This window comes from Pristis pectinata, chromosome 13, assembly GCF_009764475.1.
Source record: "Pristis pectinata isolate sPriPec2 chromosome 13, sPriPec2.1.pri, whole genome shotgun sequence".
NCBI lineage: Eukaryota > Metazoa > Chordata > Chondrichthyes > Rhinopristiformes > Pristidae > Pristis > Pristis pectinata.
Genome location: NC_067417.1, coordinates 21,524,245 through 21,548,428, shown reverse-complemented (window position 1 = coordinate 21,548,428; position 24,184 = coordinate 21,524,245). Strand labels below are relative to the sequence as shown.

General features: G+C 42.3%; 1 protein-coding gene across 3 annotated transcripts in view; it reads right to left on the bottom strand.

Annotated features, from left to right (window-relative positions):
- The window catches only part of chst6 (carbohydrate sulfotransferase 6), a 78,472-nt gene that overhangs the window by 4,739 nt on the left and 49,549 nt on the right, over positions 1 to 24,184 (bottom strand). Inside the window, exon 1 of one of the 3 annotated variants that reach the window (XM_052028510.1) lies at positions 14,340 to 14,537. The exons of 1 other annotated variant lie outside the window; for it this stretch is intronic. The gene's annotated coding sequence lies outside the window, so the exon portion shown is untranslated. Of the gene's footprint in view, positions 1 to 13,647; positions 13,868 to 14,339; positions 14,538 to 24,184 lie in introns of those variants that run through there. One more of the 3 variants, XM_052028509.1, reaches the window with a different exon arrangement.

Sequence of the window (24,184 nt, the reverse complement as noted above, 5' to 3'; positions counted from 1 at the left end):
CTTTCTAGAACAAAGACCCAACCAGTTCCCCTCCACTACCACAGTCATCCACCTGGCAGAACTTGTACTTACCTGCAACAACTTGTCTTTCAATTCCTCCCACTTTCTACAAATCAATTTCATGGATATCTGCTCTTACCTCACCTCCCTTGGTCCTCATCTTTCACCCCCATTAGCCTCCGCATCCAGCATATTATCCTTCACCATTTTTGCCAGCTGCAATGGGATCAAATCACCAGTCACATTTTCACGTTTCCCACCGCCCCCCCCCCTTTCTGCTTTCCACTCTCGCTATGTCTCCATAGTCTGCTCATTCCTCCCCACCAACCCCTCCCTGTCTCCTGGCACTCTCCCCGCAACCATAGGAGGTGCAACACTTATCCCTACACCACCTCCCTCACCACCATTCAGGGTCCTAAACAGCCCTCCAGGTGAGGCATAGATTCACATGCACCTCCTCCAACCTCATCTATTGCATCTCATGCTCTCAGTGTGGCCTCTTCTACATTGGCGAGACCAAGCATAGACTAGGCGACCATTTAGCAGAGCGCATGCACTCTGTCTGCAATGCCCAACTTGAGCTTCCAGTTGCATGTCACTTCAAGTCCTCTTCCCATTCCCACACTAACCTCAGCTTTCACCACTGCCAGGGTGAGGCCCAATGCAAACTAGAAGAATAACATCTCATATTCCACTTGGTAGCCTACAATGGTATTAATATTGAACTTTCCAATATCAGGGAACCCACTCCCAGTGTTCCTTTCCCACTTCTATCTCACCCCTGTCTCATACCTCCCTCTCACCTCTTTGTACTTACTATCTCCCCTCTTAATTCTCAGTCCCAATGTAGGTCACAACCTGACTATTCCTTTGCCTCCACAGATGCTGCTCAACCTGTTACATTTCTCCTGCAGTTTGTTGTTTGCTCCAGATATTCAAACAAGTTTCCTTTCTCATAAATCCATGTTGACTGCCAAATCTTACCATTATTTCCATGTGCCCTGTTACCATTTCCTTAATAATAAATTCCAGCATTTTCAATACTACTGTCAGTGGAACTGGTCCAATGTTTCCTGTTTTCTCTATCCCTCTTTTCTTAAATAGTGGGGTTACTTTTTCTACTTTCCAACATGTGAAAAACATTCCAGAATGTACTGTATTTTTGGAAGATGACCACTAGTGTGTACACTATCTCCATTGCATAGCTTTTCAAACTCCAGGATATGGGTCACTGAGTCCTTGGGATTTATCAGCTTTCAATCTCATTAGTTTCTCCAGTACTGGTTTTTTACTGATAGTAAGTTCGATAAGCTTGTCATGTACTCCCAATGTATAGCTCTCTACTATTTCTGGAATGCTTTCTGCATCTTTTTCCTTGAGGCCAGACATGTTATTTGTTTATTTTCTCTACCACTTCCTGTTTCCCCATTACAATTTTTGTAAATCTTTTACAGATCTATGGAACTCTTATAAGTGTTTATGTTTTTATGTTTCTTGCTAGCCTCTTCTTGCATTCTGCCTTCCCTTTCCTAAATGATTAATGATCACCCTTTGCTGCATTCTGGAATTTTGCCAATTCACATCATTATGCACAAATAGATGTGGCAGGACTACAGAGCTTAGATCTGTATTGTGACATCACTTAGCTCTATCCATTGAGTGCTGTTTTCACTGATAAACACACAATTAAACCTATGTTCACCAGGTTAAGACCTCATTTTTGAGCATACATTGGGAATTAGTCACAATATGCATTCCTGCACTCCTCAATAAACCAGAGGTGATCCCTTGGCTTGATTGTAATGGTACTGTGAGGGAATCAGAGTGTGGTGGTATATTATTCTGCTGCTTATGGTGGTCCACAACCCTTCATTGATCTGTTCAAAGCCTATCTCTTGTAACATAATTATTGTGTCACACAACAAGGTCAAGGATGTCCTTGGGACAATGTCAAGAGGCTTTATTCCCCCACATGAATTGTGTGGTGGTCACTGCTGCCAATGGTGCCATGGACAGATGTATCTGCCACAGGTAGACTGGCAAGAATGAGGTGATGTAGATTTATCCCTCATGTTGGTTCACTCATTACCTGCCATAGACCTAGTCTGGCAACTATGTTCTTCAGGACTTTTCAGCAAAGTCTATGGTGATGCTACAAGGCCAATCTAGGTGATAGCCATTGAAGTCCCCACCCAGAGTATTTTCTGTGTCCCTGTTACTTTCAGTGCTTTCTCTGTGTTATTCAATATGGAAGATCAATGATTCATCAGCTGAGGTAGGACAATATGTGGTGATCAAGTAACACAAACAAGAACCAGTCTTCAAACTGTTCAAATGTAATTACAAGGTTAGAGACATACAGAGTTTTGCATCATTGAAAATCACTCAGGAAAAACAATATATAAATGTTTATGTAATTGGACTACTTGGAAATGCCCAGGATGAGATCTGTAGGAGTCCAGACTGGCTATCCTGCCACTAAAAGATGATTATGGACATATTTGTTCTGTCAATCAATATTTGTATTGCTCCAACAAAGGTGTTTGAAGTTCTAACAAAGGTCTTTGAATATTCAGGGATGGTCTTGTTGGTTGAGATGTGCTCCCATTGTAAATTCGTCATTCCATGGAACTGTTTGCCTCCACCAAAAAATATTGAAATAAACTATCTGTGAAACCATTGAACCTCTGTTTAGTTGCCTGCTGTTATCTTTGCACTAAAGAAATATAAAAACTCAACATACTTGGAGTTCAGGGAGATTCTTCTGAAAGATTCTACTGAGAAATTCACCCAGGAGGTTCTTCCACCAGGCCTCCTCCCGAATGTCTGCTTGTGCTGAAAAAAGACCCTTTACATCTACAGCTCCAGTATCCGTATGGCTCAAGTCACAAAAGATGTGACAGTGATTATCTGCTGTAACTTTGGAGATGTTAACCAAAATCACCAGAAACTAGGCAGATATCAACTTAAGCATGGCCTAAACCAGAATTGAGGATGTCATGAGGCAGAAATGTCTGCATCCATGTTCTTTTATAAGACTATTAACAGAGGACCAAAGTGGATTCCAAGCAATGCCCGTGACATGGTACATATTAGGGATACTCAATGGAGTCAGTGCAAGTGTGTCTGTTAGGACACAATGGCAATGTCCTGGCCTAAACTGTGGGCCAGAAATTCCATGTTTTCAAGCTGTACAATTTGTGAGAGAAGGCTACCGAGGCAATTTCAGTTTCAGACAAATCTTGACTCTTACAACTGAATGTGTCATCCTAAAGATTTTCAAGGCCTTAGAAGGCTTAAAGGTCAGAATCAGATTTATTATCACTGACATATGACGTGAAATTTGTCGTTTAGTCTTTAAAAGCTACTGCTACTGTACTACTGTGCTACTGTAGCACAATAATACATAGACCAACACTTTCTGAAATGTCACCATTAGGTGAGAGATATACAGAGTTTTGCATCATTGAAAATCACTCAGGAAAAACAATATAAAAATGTGTATGTAATTGGACTACATGGAAATGCAGAGTTTTGCATCATTGAAGATCAGAGATCACTAGCTGAGCTGTATGTAAATAAGAGAGATAGGACCAGATAAACAAATCTAAGCACCAGACAGGATAAAATCCACACCCTAATATCATTTACTAAGAAAGGTTATGGTGGCTGAATTTTTCAGGAAGAGCTTTGAATTATTTGTGAGGAAAGAATAAAACGGTATCAAGTGGTGATCTTACAGGATGCTAGGACCAGCAAAGCTTCAGGTTAGAGAGTCATAGAGCTATGAAGCAACTCTTCCCTGCCAACCAGTACGTCTATCCGAGCTAGTCCTATTAGCCTGTGCTTGGCCCATATCCCCCTAAACCTTTTTTTATCCAGTCCAAATCTCTTTTGAACATTGTAATTGTACCCTTCTCTAAAGTTTCCTCTGGGAGTTCATTCCATAAACCCACCACCCTCTGTGTGAAAAAGTTGCCCCTTGGGACCTTTTTAAATCTTTTCCCTCACCTTAAATCTATATCCTCTAGTTTTAAACTCCACTACCTGGGATAAAGACTGTAACCATCCACCTTATCTACACTCATCATGATTTTATATACCTCTAAAAGGTCACCCCTCAGCCTCCTACACTCCAGGGAAAAAAGTCCCAAACTATCCAGCTTCTCCTTATTACTCAAGCCTTCCAGTCCTGGTAATATCCTTGCAAATCTTTTCTGCACCCTTTCCAGCTTAATGACATCCTTCCTATTACTGGGTGACCAGAACTACGCACAATACTTCAAGTGTGGTCTCACCAACAACTTGTACATTTGCAACGTGACGTCTTCACTTCTGTACTCAATACCCTGACCGATGAAGGCAAGCATGTCAAACATCTTCTTCAGGGAACAATGTACCTGTACCACTAATACTGGACCTTTTGTAAGGAGACCGGTAAACAGAAAGTTAGCATGCTAGAACAGATAATATATCACTGAAATTTTTATGAGAAATCTTCACATACTTCTTTCCAATACAGCTTGTAAGTTACATATGTAAACATTTTAATATATTTTCTTATTATTCTTGGAATGTCTGAGACACCAGCAAGCACACTTATTGCAATGCATTCCCCTTGCTGCCCTCCGAAGGTGGTGGAGTCTTTTCCTTGAAGGAATGTAGCCCCTGTGGTGCTGGTTTTCCCACAACCGTGTTAGGGAGGGAATTCGGATACTGATTTGGAACAATGAAAGTCAAGGCCATGTGGGACTTCACGGGAATCTTGCAAATGGTGTTGTTTTCTCAACATTGCAACTCTTGTCTACCTTGGTGATGTACATCACAAGGTAGGGAAATGCTTTCCAGGTAACCTTGATGAACTTTGCTGTTTACCCTCTGAATCACTCACATAGTAACCACAGGGAGTCAACCTAGGAAGCCAGGACAGAGCCCAGTGGCAGGGGTCCAGTTGGAGAAAACACCTCTGTCGTGGATGTCAAATTTCTTGACTGTTGCTGGTAGTGAGCATTCCATGCAAGTCAGCAGGCTTTCAGAATTGTTCTGCAGATGATGGAGAAGGGCTGCATGGTCTAATGCTGAGCTTTTTGTCACAAAAAGTATCAGTCCTTGTCTCATTCACTGGTCAATGCAGATGATCAGTTGAGCTTTCAGTCAAAAGTGAGCCCAGCAAGATGTTGATGGTTAGAGTGATGCCATATGGTGCTTTATTATCACAAAAAGTTATATGCAAAACATTTTAAAAACCTTACATTTGCAATATTTCCTGTTCCAATTGCTGTTGTCACATTTTAATGTGACATTTTCCATTCTAACTATTATGATAAAAACTGGCTTTGTTATTCTGAAATTACATGCTTCTACCAGCATCGAGCAACACTTTAGTCCATAAAGCTGCAAAACACCTAAACTCTGAGAAGCCTTCTTCCCAAATTGTGCAGTTTCACTACAATTAATATAAAATCAAAGTTAAATAAATGATAAAATCTATAACTTTAAAACTAGCACTGAGTTATATCTTCACATCCGAGGTCAATTAGCTCCCATCTTACACCACCATTGATGGCTGTATTTCGCCTTGATTTCCCATGTGCAACACCATGACCAATGAAGCAGTACATGACAGAAGATACGTACACACATCTGGAAGTCTGGTGCTTACCACAGTGAATCAAAGGAAATGCTGTTCTAGTTCATACAATCTACAAGATGACAGCAGAAATGGTGATTGAATAAGTTAAAATTCATGTTACTATTACACCTCTTTTTGCAATGACAGTGATTGTATAGAACTGAACCCATTATTTGACTATAACTTTATATTGCTAAGATTTCATTGCATGCTTTATTATAAGACCAAAATATACCCAGTGCCTTAGCTTCCACAGCCCACAAATTTACCACCCTCTAGCTGAAGAAATTCCTCTTCATCTCAGTTTTAAAGGGATGTCCCTTTATTCTGAGGCTGTGCCCTCAGATCCTTGACTCTCCTACTAATCGAAACATCCTGTCCATGTCCACTCTATCCAGGCCTTTCAGTATTCGGTAGGTTTCAATGCAGTCCCCCCCCTCATCCTTTCAAACTCCATCGAGTACTGGCCCAGAGCCACCAAAGGTTCCTCATACGTTAAGCCTTTCATTTCTGGGATCATCATCATTCAAAATATAGACCAACAGAGGGAAAATGTTAGAATAGATATTATTGTTTGTGCAATAATTACATTTAGAAAAAAATGAATACTTAGGAACTTCAGAATATATTGAACCCTTATTGGTTTGGTGTTCCTAATAGTGGAATGGAGTGCATACTGCTTTAAGGGCTTTTACACAAATACTTTTGTGTGAAATGTACTTCAGAAGCTTTGCTTTTGGTCAGATGGTATCACTAGGAACACTACAAATCTGTCGTGGGAGGTACAGCAGCAAGAGCAAACCCTTTCCTCAGTTTACCTCACCTCTCCAAAGCACTCTTCAACCCTTTAGCCACTCAGCTTTAGCACATCCTAAACTTTGCTGGCTCTAACTCATCCTGCTCATTCACCAGGACTGACCTACGTTATTCTTTGACACCCAATTTTGTCTTGGATGGAGTTGTTTAATCACCTTACTTTTAACCTTCCAAAAGTTAGCATTTGGACTAATGGCTTAGTCCAAATGTTAGAATAGATATTACTGTTTGGCAAGAAATTACATTTAGAAAAAATTAATGCTTAGTGTTATGAACTTGGTTACGATTGGTGAATGTCCCTTTAAGATAGAGCATAGTGGGGTGTGTGTGTGTTGGCCTGGTTACAACAACAGAAGATAAAGGACCTAATGACGTTTTTGAAGCAGTCAGTCAGTCAGAGAGGGGGGGGGGGGCGAGGAGAGCGAGAGAGAGGGAGAGAGAGGGAGAGAGAGGGAGAGAGAGGGAGAGAGAGGGAGAGAGAGGGAGAGAGAGGGAGAGAGAGGGAGAGAGAGGGAGAGAGAGGGAGAGAGAGAGAGACCTGCTAGTTTCTCTATCGATGGATGAGAAACAATAACTGTGCCTGTCACTACAATCCACATATGGATTTTTGGAGTAATCCGGTGGAGTCCACTTTGTCATTAACCTGTAGAGGGAAAGAGGTATTTGTGTGGACTGCCACATCACGGATGCTTTTCGGGGTGGCAGATACTTCGGAACAAAGCAGTGGAGTTCACTTTGTTGTTGATTGGTAGAAGGAAACAGGTATTTGTGTGGACAGCCACGATTCGAGAGCCTTTCGGGGTGAGGAAGATGCGGTGGAGTGGTCACTGCTGAGTAAACACTGAGGTGTCGTTTGGGTTCCATCGTGGAACATGTGGATTTCGTAATTACTCTCTATTTTCTCTCTACATCTATGTTTCATCTTCAGTCAACGGTGGTTGTTGAAGAAGCCTTTGATCACGTTTCACCTTACGGCTTGCTGAACTGAACTTTAAGAACTATTCCTGGATGTGGGGTTTGGGAGTTTGCCACACACACACTACGAGTTTAGTTTTTGGGGTTAATGTTTAAGATTTAACATTTTTACTTCTAACATTCTAACATTTTTACTTTTATTTTTCTTATTATCATAAGTAGTTATTAATAAAGTAGTTTTAAACACTTATCACATGACTCGGAATGTTTCTTTTGTTGCTGGTTCGTAACATTAGGAAGCCCCCAGAACACTCTACGCAAAAGATGTATTTCACTGTGTGTTTCAATGTACATGTGGCCGATAAAGATATCTTATAAAAAGATATCTTATCTTAGAATATATTGAACTCTTATTGGTTCGGTGTTCTTAGCCATTCTCTAGCTGTGGTATCTAAATACCCCACTCAACCAGCACTGACAACAGTAAGTTCTGCTGTAAACTCTAAAATTTTATTTCTAGATCCCCGTGTCCCTTCAATTTCCTTTATTCTGTTAAAACTTTGTTTAAAAATTATTTTGTTTCCACAAATATAATTTATTCACATTGCCATTGACTGTACTGAACGTATCATTACATTTGCTTGCGAGATTTACATTATATTAACAGCATCAATTTTTCTTTTACAAATATTCCATCAATGGTATGTCTGAGAGATTTTTACATGGGTTCCTCCTCCTCAGTGTGCAATAATGGGAGGGCCTGAAACTGTACAATTTCCCTCAGCTGCACACACCTTCAGCGTTCCTCAGCGTCTAGTGCTGTACCTTGAAATATGCCAGTCTGCCACTTATGGTCATGGACAGCTTTTGGCACCCTATTGCTCTCAAATTCCCAGAGCTGGTGTGCATTTGGTGCTGTGATGCTCCCAGTTTCCCAAAGCTGGGATGTGATGGATGGTACGATACTCCTGGAATCTCAGAGTGAGGTTCGTAGGGTTGTTGTCACTGTGAGGTGCTTATTGCCAGTTTCCCCTCCAACTGCCTGTGTATAGCTGTAGAAGTGTTTGGGGTGGGGTTTATAAGTCACAATTCACTACACAGGTTGAGCACTTGCCCGCCAGCAATCTCTGATGCTTTGACCTTCCTGTTTGCAATATCTGCAGATTTTGGCTGCACAGGTAGCTGCCATATATCCCGGTTTGTTTTATGTGCAGTGTCCTTTATAGCCAGAACCTTCACCAATTGTAAAGCTGGATGGTGGGATGATGTCTCTCTTTGCATCCACTATGACGTCTTCAGCAACAGTGTTTTTTACTTGTCCAGATCCCAAAGAATGTGTTAATGTCAGTGCAGTTTCCTGTTCCCTTAATGCATCTGACAAGTAACTTCAAAACATCCACAACCAAAATGTGAGAGTTGAGCATGGGTACTGTTAGAGTCCAGTCTCTGTGTGAGGGAGGTGCACAAAGCCTCTGCCTTCAAAACCAAGAGTGATGCCTCATTCCCCTTCTCTACGAAAGGCAGCGGCATCAAGCTTCCAGCTGTGCTTCTGAAGGTCGCATCGAAACATCCAGTACCTGGGAAATCCTGCAGGCAGATTCCACAACAATGGAACCACAACAAATGAACAGCACTTCTCTTGTGAAAACCATGTGATCCACTGGACTGTATTATCATTGTCACTGACAGTACAGTGATAACTTGGCCACCTGCTCAATTTTCTGCCATGGCTATTCCAAAAGGAACTAGCTAATATCTTGGGAAAAAGTAGTTAAACTGTTCCCTGATCAGCACTGAGATTCACCTCTGTGTCAGCAATTAACGATCCCCTTTACCTTCTTTGGCAGTCCCACAGGATCACGGATGTGTTGCTCCCGCTCCAGTTCTGAGATGCCTGATGAGACCAATAAATGAACCTCAATCTCTACCACAGATAGGCAGTATATGCCTGCAGAACAGGGGTCAGAGGGTAGTTTGTGAGCTGACTTACACTGGGCTTCCAAATGCCCCAGATGCACTGACACATGGTTCTCAATACTATTCTGACTGCTCCTTCTCCACTTCGAGCAGTCATAGAGCAATACAGCACGGATACAGGCCCTTTGGCCCAACGAGTCCAGGCTGACCACATTGCCCACCCAGCTAGTCCCAATCTTTTGTGTTCAGCCCATATCCCTCCAGGGCCCTCCTCTCCATGTACCTATCCAAGTGCTTCTTAAATGATACTATTGTACCTGCCTCAACCACTTCCTCTGGCAGCTCATTCCATATACTCACCCCCTCTGCATGAAAAAGTTGCCCCTCAGGTCCCTTTTAAATCTTTCCACTCTCACCCTAAACTTATGCCCTACCCTGGGGAAAAGACTGCTACCATCCACCTTATCTATGCCTCTCATAATTTTAAACATTTCCATAAGGTCAATTCTCATTCTCCTACATTCCACAGAATAAAGACATAGCCGGGCCAACCTCTCCCTATGACTCGGGTCCTGTCCTGGCAACATTCTTGTAAATCATTTCTCTATTCTTTCCAGTTTAACTACGTCTTAACAAGTACTTAAAGTGCAGCCTCACCAACAACTTATACAACTGAATCCTGCGACACACCACTCGTCACCAGCCTCCATTCCAAGAAACCTTCAACCACCACCCTCTGCTTCCTACCTCCAAGCCAATTTTGAATCCACCTAACCAGCTCTCCTGGGATTCCATGAGACCTAACCTTCCAGACCAGCCTACCATGCGAGACCTTGTTGAAGGCCTTGCTAAAGTCCAAATAGATAATATCCACTACCCTCCCCTCATCTACCTTTTTGGTTACCTCTTCTAAAAACTCTAAGAGATTCATCCATCACAACTTTCCATGCACAAAGCCATGCTGACTCCTCCTAATCAGACTCCATCCATCCAAGTGCTGGCAGATCCTGTCCCTCAGAATTCCCTCCAGTAACTTCCCCAGTATTGATGTCAGGCTGACCAGCCTGTAGTTCCCTGGCTTGTCCTTGCTACCCTTCTTACACAACGGAACAGCATTAGCCACCTTCTAGTCTTCGGGAACTTCACCGGTCAAGGACCAATGATTCCCAGGAGTAAGTGGAAATGTTGCGCTTTTTTCAATAAAGTTTTGAGGACATCCTTGTATCTTTTCCCTGTTCGCCTGGTAGTCTCTTACCATGACAGCTTAGAAGAGTGACCGTTTCAGAGATCAAACGTTGATATGGCCTGCCCACTGGAGCATCAAACACTGGGTCTATTGTCCTAGGAGAGACAATGTTATTGGTTTATGGATTTTGCAGTGTTGCACCAACAGTGTTGGTGATATCCTTCCAGTTCTCTGAAGTGTTTCATAGGTAGTCCAGGTCTCAGAGATATATAGGAAAGTAGGGATCACTGCTTCCATTAGATCTGAAGTTTTGTGCTGGATTTGACGTCCTGATCTCAAACCGTCAAGGCTGTGCTAGAGCACTGAAGGTGGTAGTGAATTTCATCACTGATGTCTTGCCTTCATTAAGAGGTGGCTTCCAAGCTGTGGGAAATCATTTTCCAGGGTCTTGTCATAGACCTTTATTGTCAGAAGACAGCAGGAGCATCTAAAACCTTTGATTTACAGATGTGTATAAGGCCCATCCTCTCATACACTACAGTGAACGAATTGAGAATGACTTGGAGCTCAGCCTCCAATTGGATCCATACACAAGTATCCAATAGGTCCACAACAAAGCCTATTTCAGTTCAGTCTAGTGACAAGCAAAGCTGCTTCATTGTGCCAGACTTTTTTCAATCTCACTGCAATGCTGCACTTCACCTCCAAAAAGCCTCCTGCTGGAGTGGGAATCTACAGGACTAATAGGAAACTTTTCAAACCTACATCGCCTCCACTTCAGAAACATTGTCACCCCTACCCTAGAGGCTGTGCAGTGGTATGCATATGATGCTCACAGATGCAGAGCTCCAAGTCATTGGCAACTCTCAGCACAAATGCTCAGGCCAAAACACGGAAAGTTATTTCTCAAGAACAAGCAATAATCCTGATCTTAGCCTTTCCCACAAATAGCTCAAAGCAGTTCCTGAAACTGAAATTAAATACATATTGCTAAATAAAATTGAATTTATGTATGGAATTGTCATTTTTGACTACTATTTCTCTTTTCTCCCCTTAAAAACTTACTGCAATGGTACACGTTTCACCCAAATAACTGCGTGTGCCAGCAGCAAAGAACAATATTCAGGAAAGTAAATTTTCACGATGGCTTCTGTGGGATACATGTAACACCTTACCCTCAAACAACACCATCCCAACCATTGTCCTCTCTCCAAGAAATACCTCTTACAAAGCAAACTCTTCTTATTGGGCAGTTTTGTTTAACCAACCTACATGACAATAGAGCACTTGGGCTAAGGAAACTGGGAAAGCACAAGGGGACAAAACTGAAGGAATGCTAAGATCTGAGGGTTACCAGACTGTAGGAAGTTACAGAGATGGGAGAAAACTCACATTTGATGAGAATATGTGATTAAGCTAAAGCATTTTCCTATGGACCAGAATATGGATATTCTCTGACTGTTTGACAGTGTCATTAAACTTCTGAAAAATTTGAATTGCATGATTATTCATGACTTTTTTAATGTTACTGTAAATTTATGATAGTGTACACAGCATAGTCATAGAGTTGTACAGCACAGCAAATTATTTTTTTCCTTTTTTTTCTCCATAGCTTTCTGCATTTTGCTCTTCAGTAATGTGGCTTTTTGTTTTCTTAAATTTCAATATTTGCTTTCTGAGTCATAGACTAATTTCATAAGGATTGGCAGCATTCCTTAAAGGTTTGAAAGCTCCTGTACACAATTTGGGCTCAAAAAGGGTTGACAGACATGCACATCAATCCTGAATGTTTTCATTCATCAAGCTGCATGCAAACATGAAGTGCCTCATAATCTTATGAAGCACTCCATGCAATGGAACTGAGCGCTGTACAACCATGCACAGCCACCCCCACTTCTGAGCTAATGATGGAGTGAAGGCCATCAATAGCACAGCTGAAGATGCTTGAGCCTGGTACTGCTCTGAGGGACTCCTGCACCAACTCCCTGGAATGAGATGATTAACCTCCAACCACTACCATTTTCCTTATAGCAAGGTATGATTGCAGCCAATGGAGAGATTACCACACTGCAATTTTACTAGGGCTCTGTGATTCCATACTCTGTCTTGATGTCAAAGGGAATCACTCACTTCACATCTAGAATTCAGTTCTTTTATTTATTTTTGGTGCAAGTGTCTGAAACTAAACGATCCTGGCAGAACCAAAACCGTACTTCCTGGTAGTACCCGCTGTATAACCTGTCCAATATTGTCCAACACTCATAATGATTAAAGGGAACACTGACAGGCAGTGATTTATTGGATCAGATTTGTCCTGAACACAGAAAGTTTGATCATGGCAAACCGAGGCAATTTTCCACGTCATTGCCTAGATACCCACCTTGTAGTGGAACTGGAAGGGGCTTGGCTGGAGGCATGGTTAACTCTGGTCAGTTGAGTATTATTAACGCTACCAGAAGTGGCAGCATTGTCTCCAGCATTGTCTTGACGACTGTATTTGGAAGAACAGTCTGAACTAGACCAAGCCTTAAACTGTTCCAATAACACCACATTATAACAACGACTTCTTTTCTTAACGAAATTGTTCATTATTTAGAAACACGCTATCTACTTAAAATGGAGATTACACGGCTAATGAATTCCGTTTATCCATTTTATTTTAAATTCTCCATGCTGCCCGCACAACCCCTTACCAGCAAACGCACACACACCTTTTATCATTTTGACTTCAAGTGGCAGGAGATTATTAACAGTTTTGAACCCCAACTGAAATAACTTTTAATATTTATAGCGTAGGTATTTCCATGCGAAATTTTTATTTTATTCAGACGAACTTTTGTAATCACTTCCATTTTTGACATGTTAAAGCTGATGATGGAATTGGCTGATCAGACGTGGTTACACTTGCAAATGGACACAACATTTTCCACATTCTGATATATAGTTACATGTGGCTGTTCAGAAGAAAGTACCGATAGGCAAGTTTCGACCGCCCTGTTCGACGTGATTTTAATTCAGATCACCCTCCCCCCACTCACGGAAAAGGACAGGATACCTTTTGATTTACAACACATTCGTTTTTACAAATAATGCGACATGAAACAAAACAGGTTTAGAAAACCAAAATCCGGAACTACGAAACAGTTTTAAGAAGGAATGGGTAATCCCCAAGAGTACTCACCTGGCTGTAAAGGAATGTCTCCCTGTTTCTGTTAACATGAGCTCAGCCTAAATTGGAATTTCTTTCGAAAGACTTTCCTGTCCAATCCACCAGGTACGGACACTCTGCCAACCCAATGGCCCCGGGGTGCAGCCGCGCTCCAGCTAACGCCGCGCTGCCCACCAACCTACACACACTCGCTCTCGCTGCTTCTGCCACCAACAGCCCGCAACGCACTCGTTCCTTCAACCAAGTCATACGTCAATAGCAGGCAGCTGGCGAGCAAAAAACGGAGGGCGTTTTCCACTGAGTGTCAGAGTCGTTAAAGCAACTTTATTTTAGAACCTGAAGGCTTCCTCTTAGTGATCTCTTTGTATTTTAACTGTACACTGAATAATAATAGGAAAAGTTCTGATAAAGGGTCTTCAATCTGAATTGTTTCTTTCCAGACACGCTGCCAGTCCTGCCACATTTTCTATTTTTTATTTTGTGTCATGTATAAAATAAATTTTGCTACTGTAAGAACGGTATAATGCAATCAACTGCTCTTTCTGTAATTATGGCATGTCTTGTTTGGAACTTGCCAGAAAGTCTGTGTCTCTGTGGAGAGAGCTACAGTTCGTTGTCTTGACACGGTAAACTTTTCTTTTATATAATAAAATGCTATTGTTAGCTTGAATTACCACCTATTTAAAATAAAGACACTGGCTCACCTTCCATTGAAGATTTTCACTCTGCTTTCGAAAAGTATTGATTTGTTCGTTCTCCTTTCGTCACTGAATGCTTTCCTTCTTCTATGTTCATGGTCATAAAGAATATTTTACTTCATTATCGCCTAACTTATCTCTGCTGTTACTTGCCTGTAGTTCAGATGTATTAAATTCAAGATCAACATGATAACACCCCATAAATAAGATTATTTCGAAATGCACCAGGATTTCACAATGTCTACAATTTGCGGGCTGCCCCCAGAACACTGGAAGCAAAAGATTCATTTCACTGTGTGTTTCGATGTACATGTGACTAATAAAGAAATCTTATCTAATAAAAGGCTTTAAGGAAAAGAGGTCAGGAATAATCAAAAACAATTCAATCCATAAATTCAATGTTATTGAGCAAAATATATTTTAATTTTATTTCCTGGGAAAAATAATAGAGGCTGAACTTTCAATGTGCTAAAATGGCACTCTTGAGAAACAAGTTTTTATTGTGATTTGGCCTGAACTTGTCAGTGGTGAGGGCTGATTATGACTTGCATGGATTTCAGCCTCCAAATGCACAACATATGCAAATGTTGCATGTATATTGCAGCAAGATTGAGGTTGGTGTGACCATTTTTCTGGAGTAAAACTGTTTCCTATCAGTCCTGTAGATTAGTTCCACTCCATAATCCTCCCCAATTACTACCATCTGGGAGGAGGTACAGGAGTCTGAAGACCCACACTCAACAATTCTGAAGCACCTTCTTCCCCTCTGCCTTCAGATTTCTGAACAGTCCATGAACCCATGAACATGACCTCATTAATCCTTTATTTTGCACTATATTTATTTTTGTAAGTTATAGTAATTTTAGGTCTTTGCACTGTACTGCTGCTGCAAAACAACAAATTTCACTTCATATAAGTCAGTGATAATAAATCTGATTCTGGTTCTGATTCACTCCGGTGGGAAGTTTGTTGGAGATCAGGTGCCACATTGCAGAGAAAAATATTGAACAGAGTGGCAGGGCAATATTGCAGCCTTGCTTGTCCCTGAGCTGAACTGACATTGGATATGTTGGACATTAGTGTATGCGTGGAATTGGAAGTTGAGCTCCAAGTCGTTCTTGACCTGTTCATTAAAGTATAGTCGAGTCTAGACCTTATACCCAGCATCCATAAAACAAAGGCCCTCTAACAAGATACCCTTCCTACTCAAGACCACCGACCAACAATAAAGATCTATGATATGACGAGACCCTGGAAAACATATATTACCTCCCATGTCTTAAAAGTGAAGGCAGACATTGATGATGAAATTCATCATTGCCTTCAGTGTGCCAGCACAGCCTTTGAGTGTCTGAGTTCTGTCCTGGGAAGAAATTACCAGGTGGACTGAGGGAAAGATTCATGGATGTGCTCAAAGCTTCCTTGAAAAACAACAATGTCTCCTGAGAATCTCTGCTCCTTGATTGCTCAAAGCGGAGACGGAGCATTTGAGATAGTATTGAGAACCTCATGTCCATGCATCAGGAGCACATGGAGATGCTGTGCAAGTGGCAGAAGGAATGCACTGCTTCACAAACTACCCACCCACCATCCCATCAGGCACCTTCTGTGCCATCTGCGGAAAAGTCTGCTACTGTAACCCGTAAAATCAGAAGCAAGCCATCCTTAATTCCAAGGGACTGCCTAAGAAGATGGGGAGTGATGACAATTGATTCCCCTGAAGTGTGTAACTGAAAATTTTAAGAATAAATTATAATTTGGGGCAAAAAAGTCAGTTTATGTATTTGTTCTGGTGTGAATGTTGCCCCATTGTTCCCTGGGCTTTCCACACACTCCTAACATGAATCAGGCTTGAATATCTTAAACCTGTTAATTCTTTGCTGTGGTTAGCTAACCCAGGATAAATGAGAGATCTAAACTGAGACCATCATAATCAGTTTGGACAATCTATTGTGGGTCGACGTGCTGAAGCACACTTGAAATACTAAAGCTGATTCCAGTCCCAAAGTGCAGTTAATTCTAACCCTTATGCCAAGATTAACCAAATTACAGAGAATGACCCTAAAAAAAGCTTCCATTTAAATATTTAACCAATTTCTTAATTCAAAAAGTAAGATACATTTATTAAAAAAAAACAGCAAATTGTCCCATTTGTCCCAAGATTTACCTCCAATGTCCAGCCCTTTTAGGCTATTCTTGCTTTTCGCTTTCCATTCACAGCCAGGTATTGTCTTCTTCTTTACTAATAAGTATATCTGGATTAGTTAATGACTTTAGACTTAAGAAATCTAAAAATGACTTTCATTGTGTGAGAGTCAGGAATGACACTGAAGACATCTACACAGAGAGAAAGAGGTACAGGAGGAGTTCATATAACCAAGGGCCAAGAAATTCAAAGAGGCTGGAAAACATGCTGGAATGTACTGCTCCAGCAGTCAGTGCTAGTTGGGTCTGGTGCCATTAACCTGAAATTTGTGCACACATTTCATTTTCATTAATGAAGACTCCAGCACCAACTGCACTGCTTAACACTGTAGCACATTCTCTGAAACAGCACTGATTCTCTGAATCAACAAGGTTTCATGTCACAAATTTAATCCTTATATTCCTTTTTCACCTACAGCTGACCCCAAAGGTCCAGTGCTTGAGGACTCTGGTCGTTATTGGTTCAAGTCCATGGCTGTCACTATCCAACCATGTGCAGCAATGGTCGGTCCTCAGACTGTTGTGAGGAGGCAGGGATTCAGCCCGCATCCTGCAAGAGCTAATGTTGGTTCTGCGTTATGACTGGGGAGCAAGTGCTCTGCCAGAGAATAAACATCATGTGAGCTCCATGAACCATCAATATTTTCAGTCTTCATATTTAAAGTGAGAACACTTTCTTTTCCTAAAGATGTTGGGGTTCCTGTGTGGAGCTCTTAACCTGACATAGTCACAGGCTTTATCTCCACTTGGCTTCATTAACCTCTGTTCTCTAACCAAGGAAAAGAAAATGAATTCCCTTCTCTTTGAGAACAGAACTTACACGAAATCTCTAATCCTGCAGCATTTTGCAAACCTTGCTCCTGTGATAGATTTCTGCCATTGCCACATGCTCTGATTCAGAGGCCAAACTCAGGCCTTGTGGCCTGAATTGTGGCCTTGACTGCTACAAGTAGAGTTGTCCTGGCACAGCTTTTTGGCTGAAGCTCTACCCACGGTAGGTGCATTTCTCTGTGACCATCTCCAGATATATTGCTCCTCCATGATACGGATACTGGAATATTGCCTGCTGGTGACTCACAGTAAACCCCTTCTCCTCATCATTTCTCTGCACTTCAGATGCTCTTGCCATGTTTCCAGCTGATGCAGGAGGGATGGCCTTCAGGTACATGGATCATGGGCTCTCTTCCAGGGCAAGAGGGACCTGTATAAGAAGGATGGGTTGCACCTCAACTGGAGAGGCACCAATATCCTTGCAGGGAGGTTTGCTAATGTTACCTGGGAGGGTTTAATCTAGTTCAGCCAGGGGTGGGACTGGGGGTTGGGGGGGAAAACAGAGCAGTAGGTCAGCAAGTGGGGGCATTGGTTAAGTGGAGGAAGTGAGGAAGTGGAGGAAGGTAGAGTTAAGGTCAATTGTCTGAAAGGACGGACAGAGAGGGCCAGGTTAATGAACGAGGTGGGGCTGATGGGCTAAAGTGTATTTATTTCAATGCAAGGAGTATTACAGATAAGACAGATGAATTTAGGACATGAATGAGTATATGGAACCACAATGTTGTAGCCATTACAGAGACTAAGTTGAGAGAGGGGCAGGACTGGCAGCTCAAGACTCCAGGATTCAGATGTTTCAGATGTGACAGAGACGGATGTAAAAGAGTCGGGGGAGTTGCACCACTGAGCAGGAAGAACAGCAACACTTAGGGAGGGCATTCTGGAGGGGTCATCCAGAGAGGCAATGTGGGTAGAACTCAGGAATAAGAAAGGTGCAATCATTATGATGGGGTTATACAACTGGGCTCCCGATAGCCAGCTGGAGATATGTAGGCTGCTTATGGAAAGATGTAATAGCAACAGAGTTGTTGCAGTGCGTGACATTAATTTCCCCAATATTGACTAGGACTCCTTAGTACCATAGACTTAGATTGGGAAGAATTTGTCAGATGCATCTAGGGGGGTTTCTTGACACAGCATGAAGATAATCCAATAATCCAACCTGGCCAGGTGATTGGAGTTTCAGCAGGAGAGCATTTTGTGAACAGTGATCATAATTCCACAGAACCATAGAACACTACAGCACAGAAAACAGGCCATTCGGCCCTTCTAGTCTGTGCCAAAACTTTATTCTGCTAGTCCCATTGACCTGCACCCAGTCCATAACCCTCCAGACCTCTCCCATCCATGTATCTATCCAATTTATTCTTAAAACTTAAGAGTGAGCCTGCATTTACCATGTCAGATGGCAGCTCATTCCACACTCCCACCACTCTCTGAGTGAAGAAGTTCCCCCTAATGTTCCCCCTAAATCTTTCCACTTTCACCCTAAAGCCATGTCCTCTTGTATTTATCTCTCCTAATCTGGGTGGAAAGAGCCTACTCGCATTTACTCTGTCTATACCCCTCATAATTTTGTAAACCTCTATCAAATCTCCCCTCATTCTTCTGCACTCTAAGCAATAAAGTCCTAATCTGTTCAGTCTTCCCCTGTAACTCAACTCCTGAAGATCCAGCAATATTCTAGTAAATCTTCTCTGCACTCTTTCAATCTTACTGATATCCTTCCTATAGTTAGGTGACCAGAACTGCACACAATACTCCAAATTTGGCCTCACCAATGTCTTATACAACCTCACCATAACATCCCAACTCCTATACTCAATACTTTGATTCATGAATGCCAGGATGCCAAAAGCCTTCTTTACAACCCTGTGACACCACTTTCAGGGAATTTTGTATCTGAACTCCCAGATCCCTTTGTTCCTCCGCACTCCTCAGTGCCCTACCATTTACTGTGTATGTCCTACCTTGATTTGTCCTTCCAAAATGCAACACCTGACACTTGTCTGCATTAAATTCCATCTGCCATTTTCTGGCCCATTTTTCCAGTTGGTCCAGATCCCTCTGCAAGCTTTGAAAGCCTTCCTCACTGTCCACTACGCCTTCAATCTTAGTGTCATCAGCAAACTTGCTGATCCAATTTACCACATTATCATCTAGATCATTGATATAGACAACAAACAACAATGGCCCCAGCACAGATCCCTGAGGCACACCACTAGTCACAGGCCTCCAGTCTGAGAAACAACCATCCACTACCACTCTCTGTCTTCTCCCACACAGCCAATTTCGAATCCAGTTTACAACCTCTCCATGGATACCTAGTGTCTGAACCTTCTGAACTAATCTCCCATGTGGGCCCTTGTCAAAGGCCTTACTAAAGTCCATGTAGACAACATCCACAGCCTTTCCTTCATCTACTTTCTTGGTAACCTCCTTGAAAAACGCTACAAGATTCGTTAAACATGATCTACCACGCACAAAGCCATGCTGACTATCCTTAATCAGCCCTTGGCTGTCCAAATACTTGTATACCTGATCTCTCAGAACACCTTCCAATAATTTACCCACTACTGATGTCAAGCTCACCGGCCTGTAATTACCTGGTTTACTTTTAGAGCCTTTTTTAAACAACGGAACAACATGAGCTACCCTCCAGTCCTCCGGCACCGCACCCGTGGCTAAGGACATTTTAAATATATCTGCCAGGGCTCCTGCAATTTCTACACTAGTCTCTCTCAAGGTCTGAGGAAATATCATGTCAGGCCCAAGGGATTTATCTACCTTTATTCGCTGTAAGGCAGCAAGCACCTCCTCCTCTTTAATCTCTATATGTTTCATGATACTACTGCTTGTTTCCCTTCCTTCCATATCCCCTATGCCAGTTTCCTGAGTAAATACTGATGCAAAAAAAACTGTTTAAGATCTCCCCCATCTCCTGAGGCTCCACACATAGCCGACCACTCTGATCATCTAGTGGACCAATTTTGTCCCTTACTATCCTTTTACTCTCAATATACTTGTAGAAACCCTTTGGGTTTACCTTCACGTTATCTGCCAGAGCAACCTCATGTCTGCTTTTTGCCTTCCTGATTTCCTTCTTTAGTATTTTCTTACATTTTCTATACTCTTCAATTACCTCATTTGTTCCTAGTTGCCTATACCTGCTATACACCTCTCTCTTTTTCTTAACCAGATCACCAATATCACTTGAAAACCAAGGTTCCCTATGCCTGTTAACTTTGCCTTTAATCCTGGCAGGAGCACGCAAACTCTGCACTCTCAAAATTTAAAAACAACTTATCCCAATCCACTCTTACTAGATCCTTTCTCATTTCCACAAAATTGGCCTTTCTCCAATTTAGAACCTCAACTCGAGGACCAGACCTATCCTTATCCATAATTAACTTGAAACTAATGACATTATGGTCACTGGACCCAAAATGTTCACCTACACATACTTCTGTCACCTGACCTGTCTGGTTCCCTAATGGGAGATCAAGTATTGCATTCTCTCTCATTGGTACCTCTGTATATTGATTTAGAAAACTTTCCTGAACACATTTGACAAACTCCAAGCCATCCAACCCTTTTGCAGTGTGGGAGTCCCAGTCATTATGTGGAAAGTTAAAATGCCCTACTATTACAACTTTCTGTTTCTTACATCAGTCTGCTATCTCTCTACAGATTTGCTCCTCCAATTCTCTCTGACTATTGGGCGGTCTATAATACAACCCTATTAGTGTGGCCACACCTTTCCCGTTCCTCAGATCCACCCATATGGTCTCTGCAGATGGGCCCTCCGGGCTGTCCTGTCTACGCACAGCTGTGACATTTTCTCTGACTAGTAACGCCACACCTCCCCCTTTCATCCTTCCTCCTCTATCACATCTGAAACAACGGAACCCCAGAACATTAAGCTGCCAGTCCTGCCCCTCCTGCAACCAAATCTCACTAATAGCAATAATGTCATAATCCCACATGCCAATCCACACCCTAAACTCAGTGGCCTTACCTACAATAGTCCTTGCATTGAAATAGATGCACCTGAGAACATTTCTATCATGTACAAACCTTTGATTTCTGTCTATACATGCAGTCTTCGCATGACCTTTAACCTCCTCCACTTCACTATCTGCTCTAACACTCTGGTTCCCTTCCCCCTGCAAATCTAGTTTAAACCACCCCCCCCCCCCCCCCCCCAGATCAGCATTAGCAAACCTACCCACAAGTATGTGAGTCCCCCTCCAGTTCCGTCCCGTCAGAACATCTCTCACCTTGCCTGGAACAAAGCCCAAATTCCATAAGTTTTCAGGTAGTTATGGATAAGTCTGGACCTCAGGGGAAAGCGCTAAATTGGAGAAAGGCTAATTACAACAATGTCAGAGAGGAGGTGGAGAGAATAGATTGTGAGTGGATGTTCTAGGATGTCCATATCTGATGTGTGGGAGTCATTTATAGGCCAGCTGATCAGCTCAGGACCAACGTGTTCCTGTGAGGAAGAAAGACAAGGATGGCAAGGTTCAGGAATTTGGTTGATGGGAGATGTTGCTAATTTAGTCAAAAAGAAAAAGGAAGCATATGTAAGGTTTAGGAATCTGAAATAGGACAGAGCCCTTGAGGAATACGAAGGAAGCAGGAGAGAATTTAAACAGGGAATCAGGAGAGCTAAAAGGGTCATGAAATAACCTTGGTGAGTAAGATTAAAGAGAATCCCAAGGCATTTTATATATACATTAAAAACAAGAGGGTAACTAGAGAGAGGGTAGGATCACTCAAGGACAGAGGAGGGAATTTATGTCTGGAGCCAGAGGAAGTGGTCAAGGTACTAAACGACTACTTCGCACTGGTGTTCACCAAGGAAAAGGACGGAGAATAGCGGATCAAGGATGGATATGCTGATATTCTAGGGTATGGTGATATCATGAAGGAGGAGCTGTTGAGGCTCTTTAAGAGCATTAAGGTGGATAAGTCCCCAGGGTCTGATGAGATCTATTCCAGGTTATTGAGGGAGGCAAGGAAGAAGTTGCTGGGGCCTTGACAGAGGTGTCCTCTTTAGCCAGAGGTGAGGTCCCAGAGCACTGAAGCCAGTATTGTTCCTCTGTTTAAGAAGTGCAATAGGGACAAAGCAGGAAATTACAGAGCCTTACATCAATGGTAGGAAAATTACTGGAGAATCTTCTTAAGGATAGGATTTATTCATATCTGGAAAGCATAGATTTATTAGAGATTGTCAGCATGGCTTTGTGTGGGCAAGGTCATGTCTTACAAATCTGATTGAGTTTTTGGAGGAGATAATGAAGATGATAGATGAGGATAGGGCAGTGGATATTATCCACGTGGACTTTAGTAAAGCTTTCAACAAGGTCCCTCAAACTAGGTTGATCCTGAAGATTAAAGTGCATGGGATCCATGGAGACTTGGTAGATTGGATTCAAAATTGTCCTGGCCTTGGCCATAGAAGACAGAGTGTAGTGGTGGAGGGGTATTATTCTGACTGGAGGTCTACGACCAGTAGTGTTTGCAGGGGTCAGTGCTGGGACCTCTGTTGTTATTGATATATATATGATTTGGATGAAAATGTAGGTGGGCTGATTAATAAGTTTGCAAACAACACAAAAGATTTTGGAATTGTGGGTGGTGAGGATGGTTTTCAAAGGATTCAGCAGGATATAGACCAGCTGAGCAGAGAAATGGCAGATGGAGTTTAATCCAGACAAGTGTGAGGTGTACTTTGGGAAGTATGTAGTAAATGGCAGGACCCTTAAGAGCATTGATGTACAGAGGGATCTTGGAGTGCAAGTCCATAGAATCAAAAACAAAATCAGAATCAGATTTATTATCACTGTCACCGTGAAATTTGTTGTTTTGCGGCGAAGACATAAAGAACTATAAATTACAAAATAAATACATAGTGCAAAAAATAGAGCAATGAGGTAGTGTTCATAGATTCACAGACTGTTCAGAAACCTGATGACAGAGGGAAGAAACTGCTCCTGAATCACTGAGTGTGGGTCTTCAGGCTCCTGTACCTCCTCCTTGATGGTAGTAACGAGAAGAGGGCATGTCCCAGATGGTGAGGGTCCCTAATGATGGATTCCACCTTCTTGAGGCACCACCTCTTGAAGATGTCCTCGATGGTGGGGAGGGTTGTGCCTGTGATGGAACCGGCTGAGTCTATAACCCTCTGCAGCCTCTTCCGATCTTGTGCATTGGAGCCTCCATACCAAGCAGTGATGCAACCAGTCAGAATGCTCTCCACCATACATCTATAGAGATTTGCAAGAGTCTTTGGTGACATACCAAATCTCCTCAAACTCCTCATGAAGTACAGCTGCTGGCATGCCTTCTTTGTGATTGCATCAATGTGTTGGGCCCAAGACAGATCCTCAGAGATGTTGACACTCAGGAACTTGAAGCTGCTCACCCTTTCCTCCACTGACCCCTCAATGAGGACTGGTGTGTGTTCTCCCGACTTCCCCTTCCTGAAGTCCACAATCAATTCCTTGGTCTTGCTGACACTGAGTGCAAAGTTGTTGTTGCGACACCACTCAACCAGCTGATCTATCTCCCTCCTGTATGCCTACTCATTGCCATCTGAGATTTTACCAACAATAGTGGTGTCATCTGCGAATGTATAAATGGCGTTTGAGCTGTGCTTAGCCACACAGTTATGAGTGTAGAGAGAGTAGAGCAGTGGGCTAAGCACACATCCTTGAGGTGCGCCTGTGTTGATTGTCAGTGAGGAGGAGATGTTACTACTGATCTGTACTGACTGTGGTCTTCTGATGAGGAAGTCAAGGATCCAGTTGAAA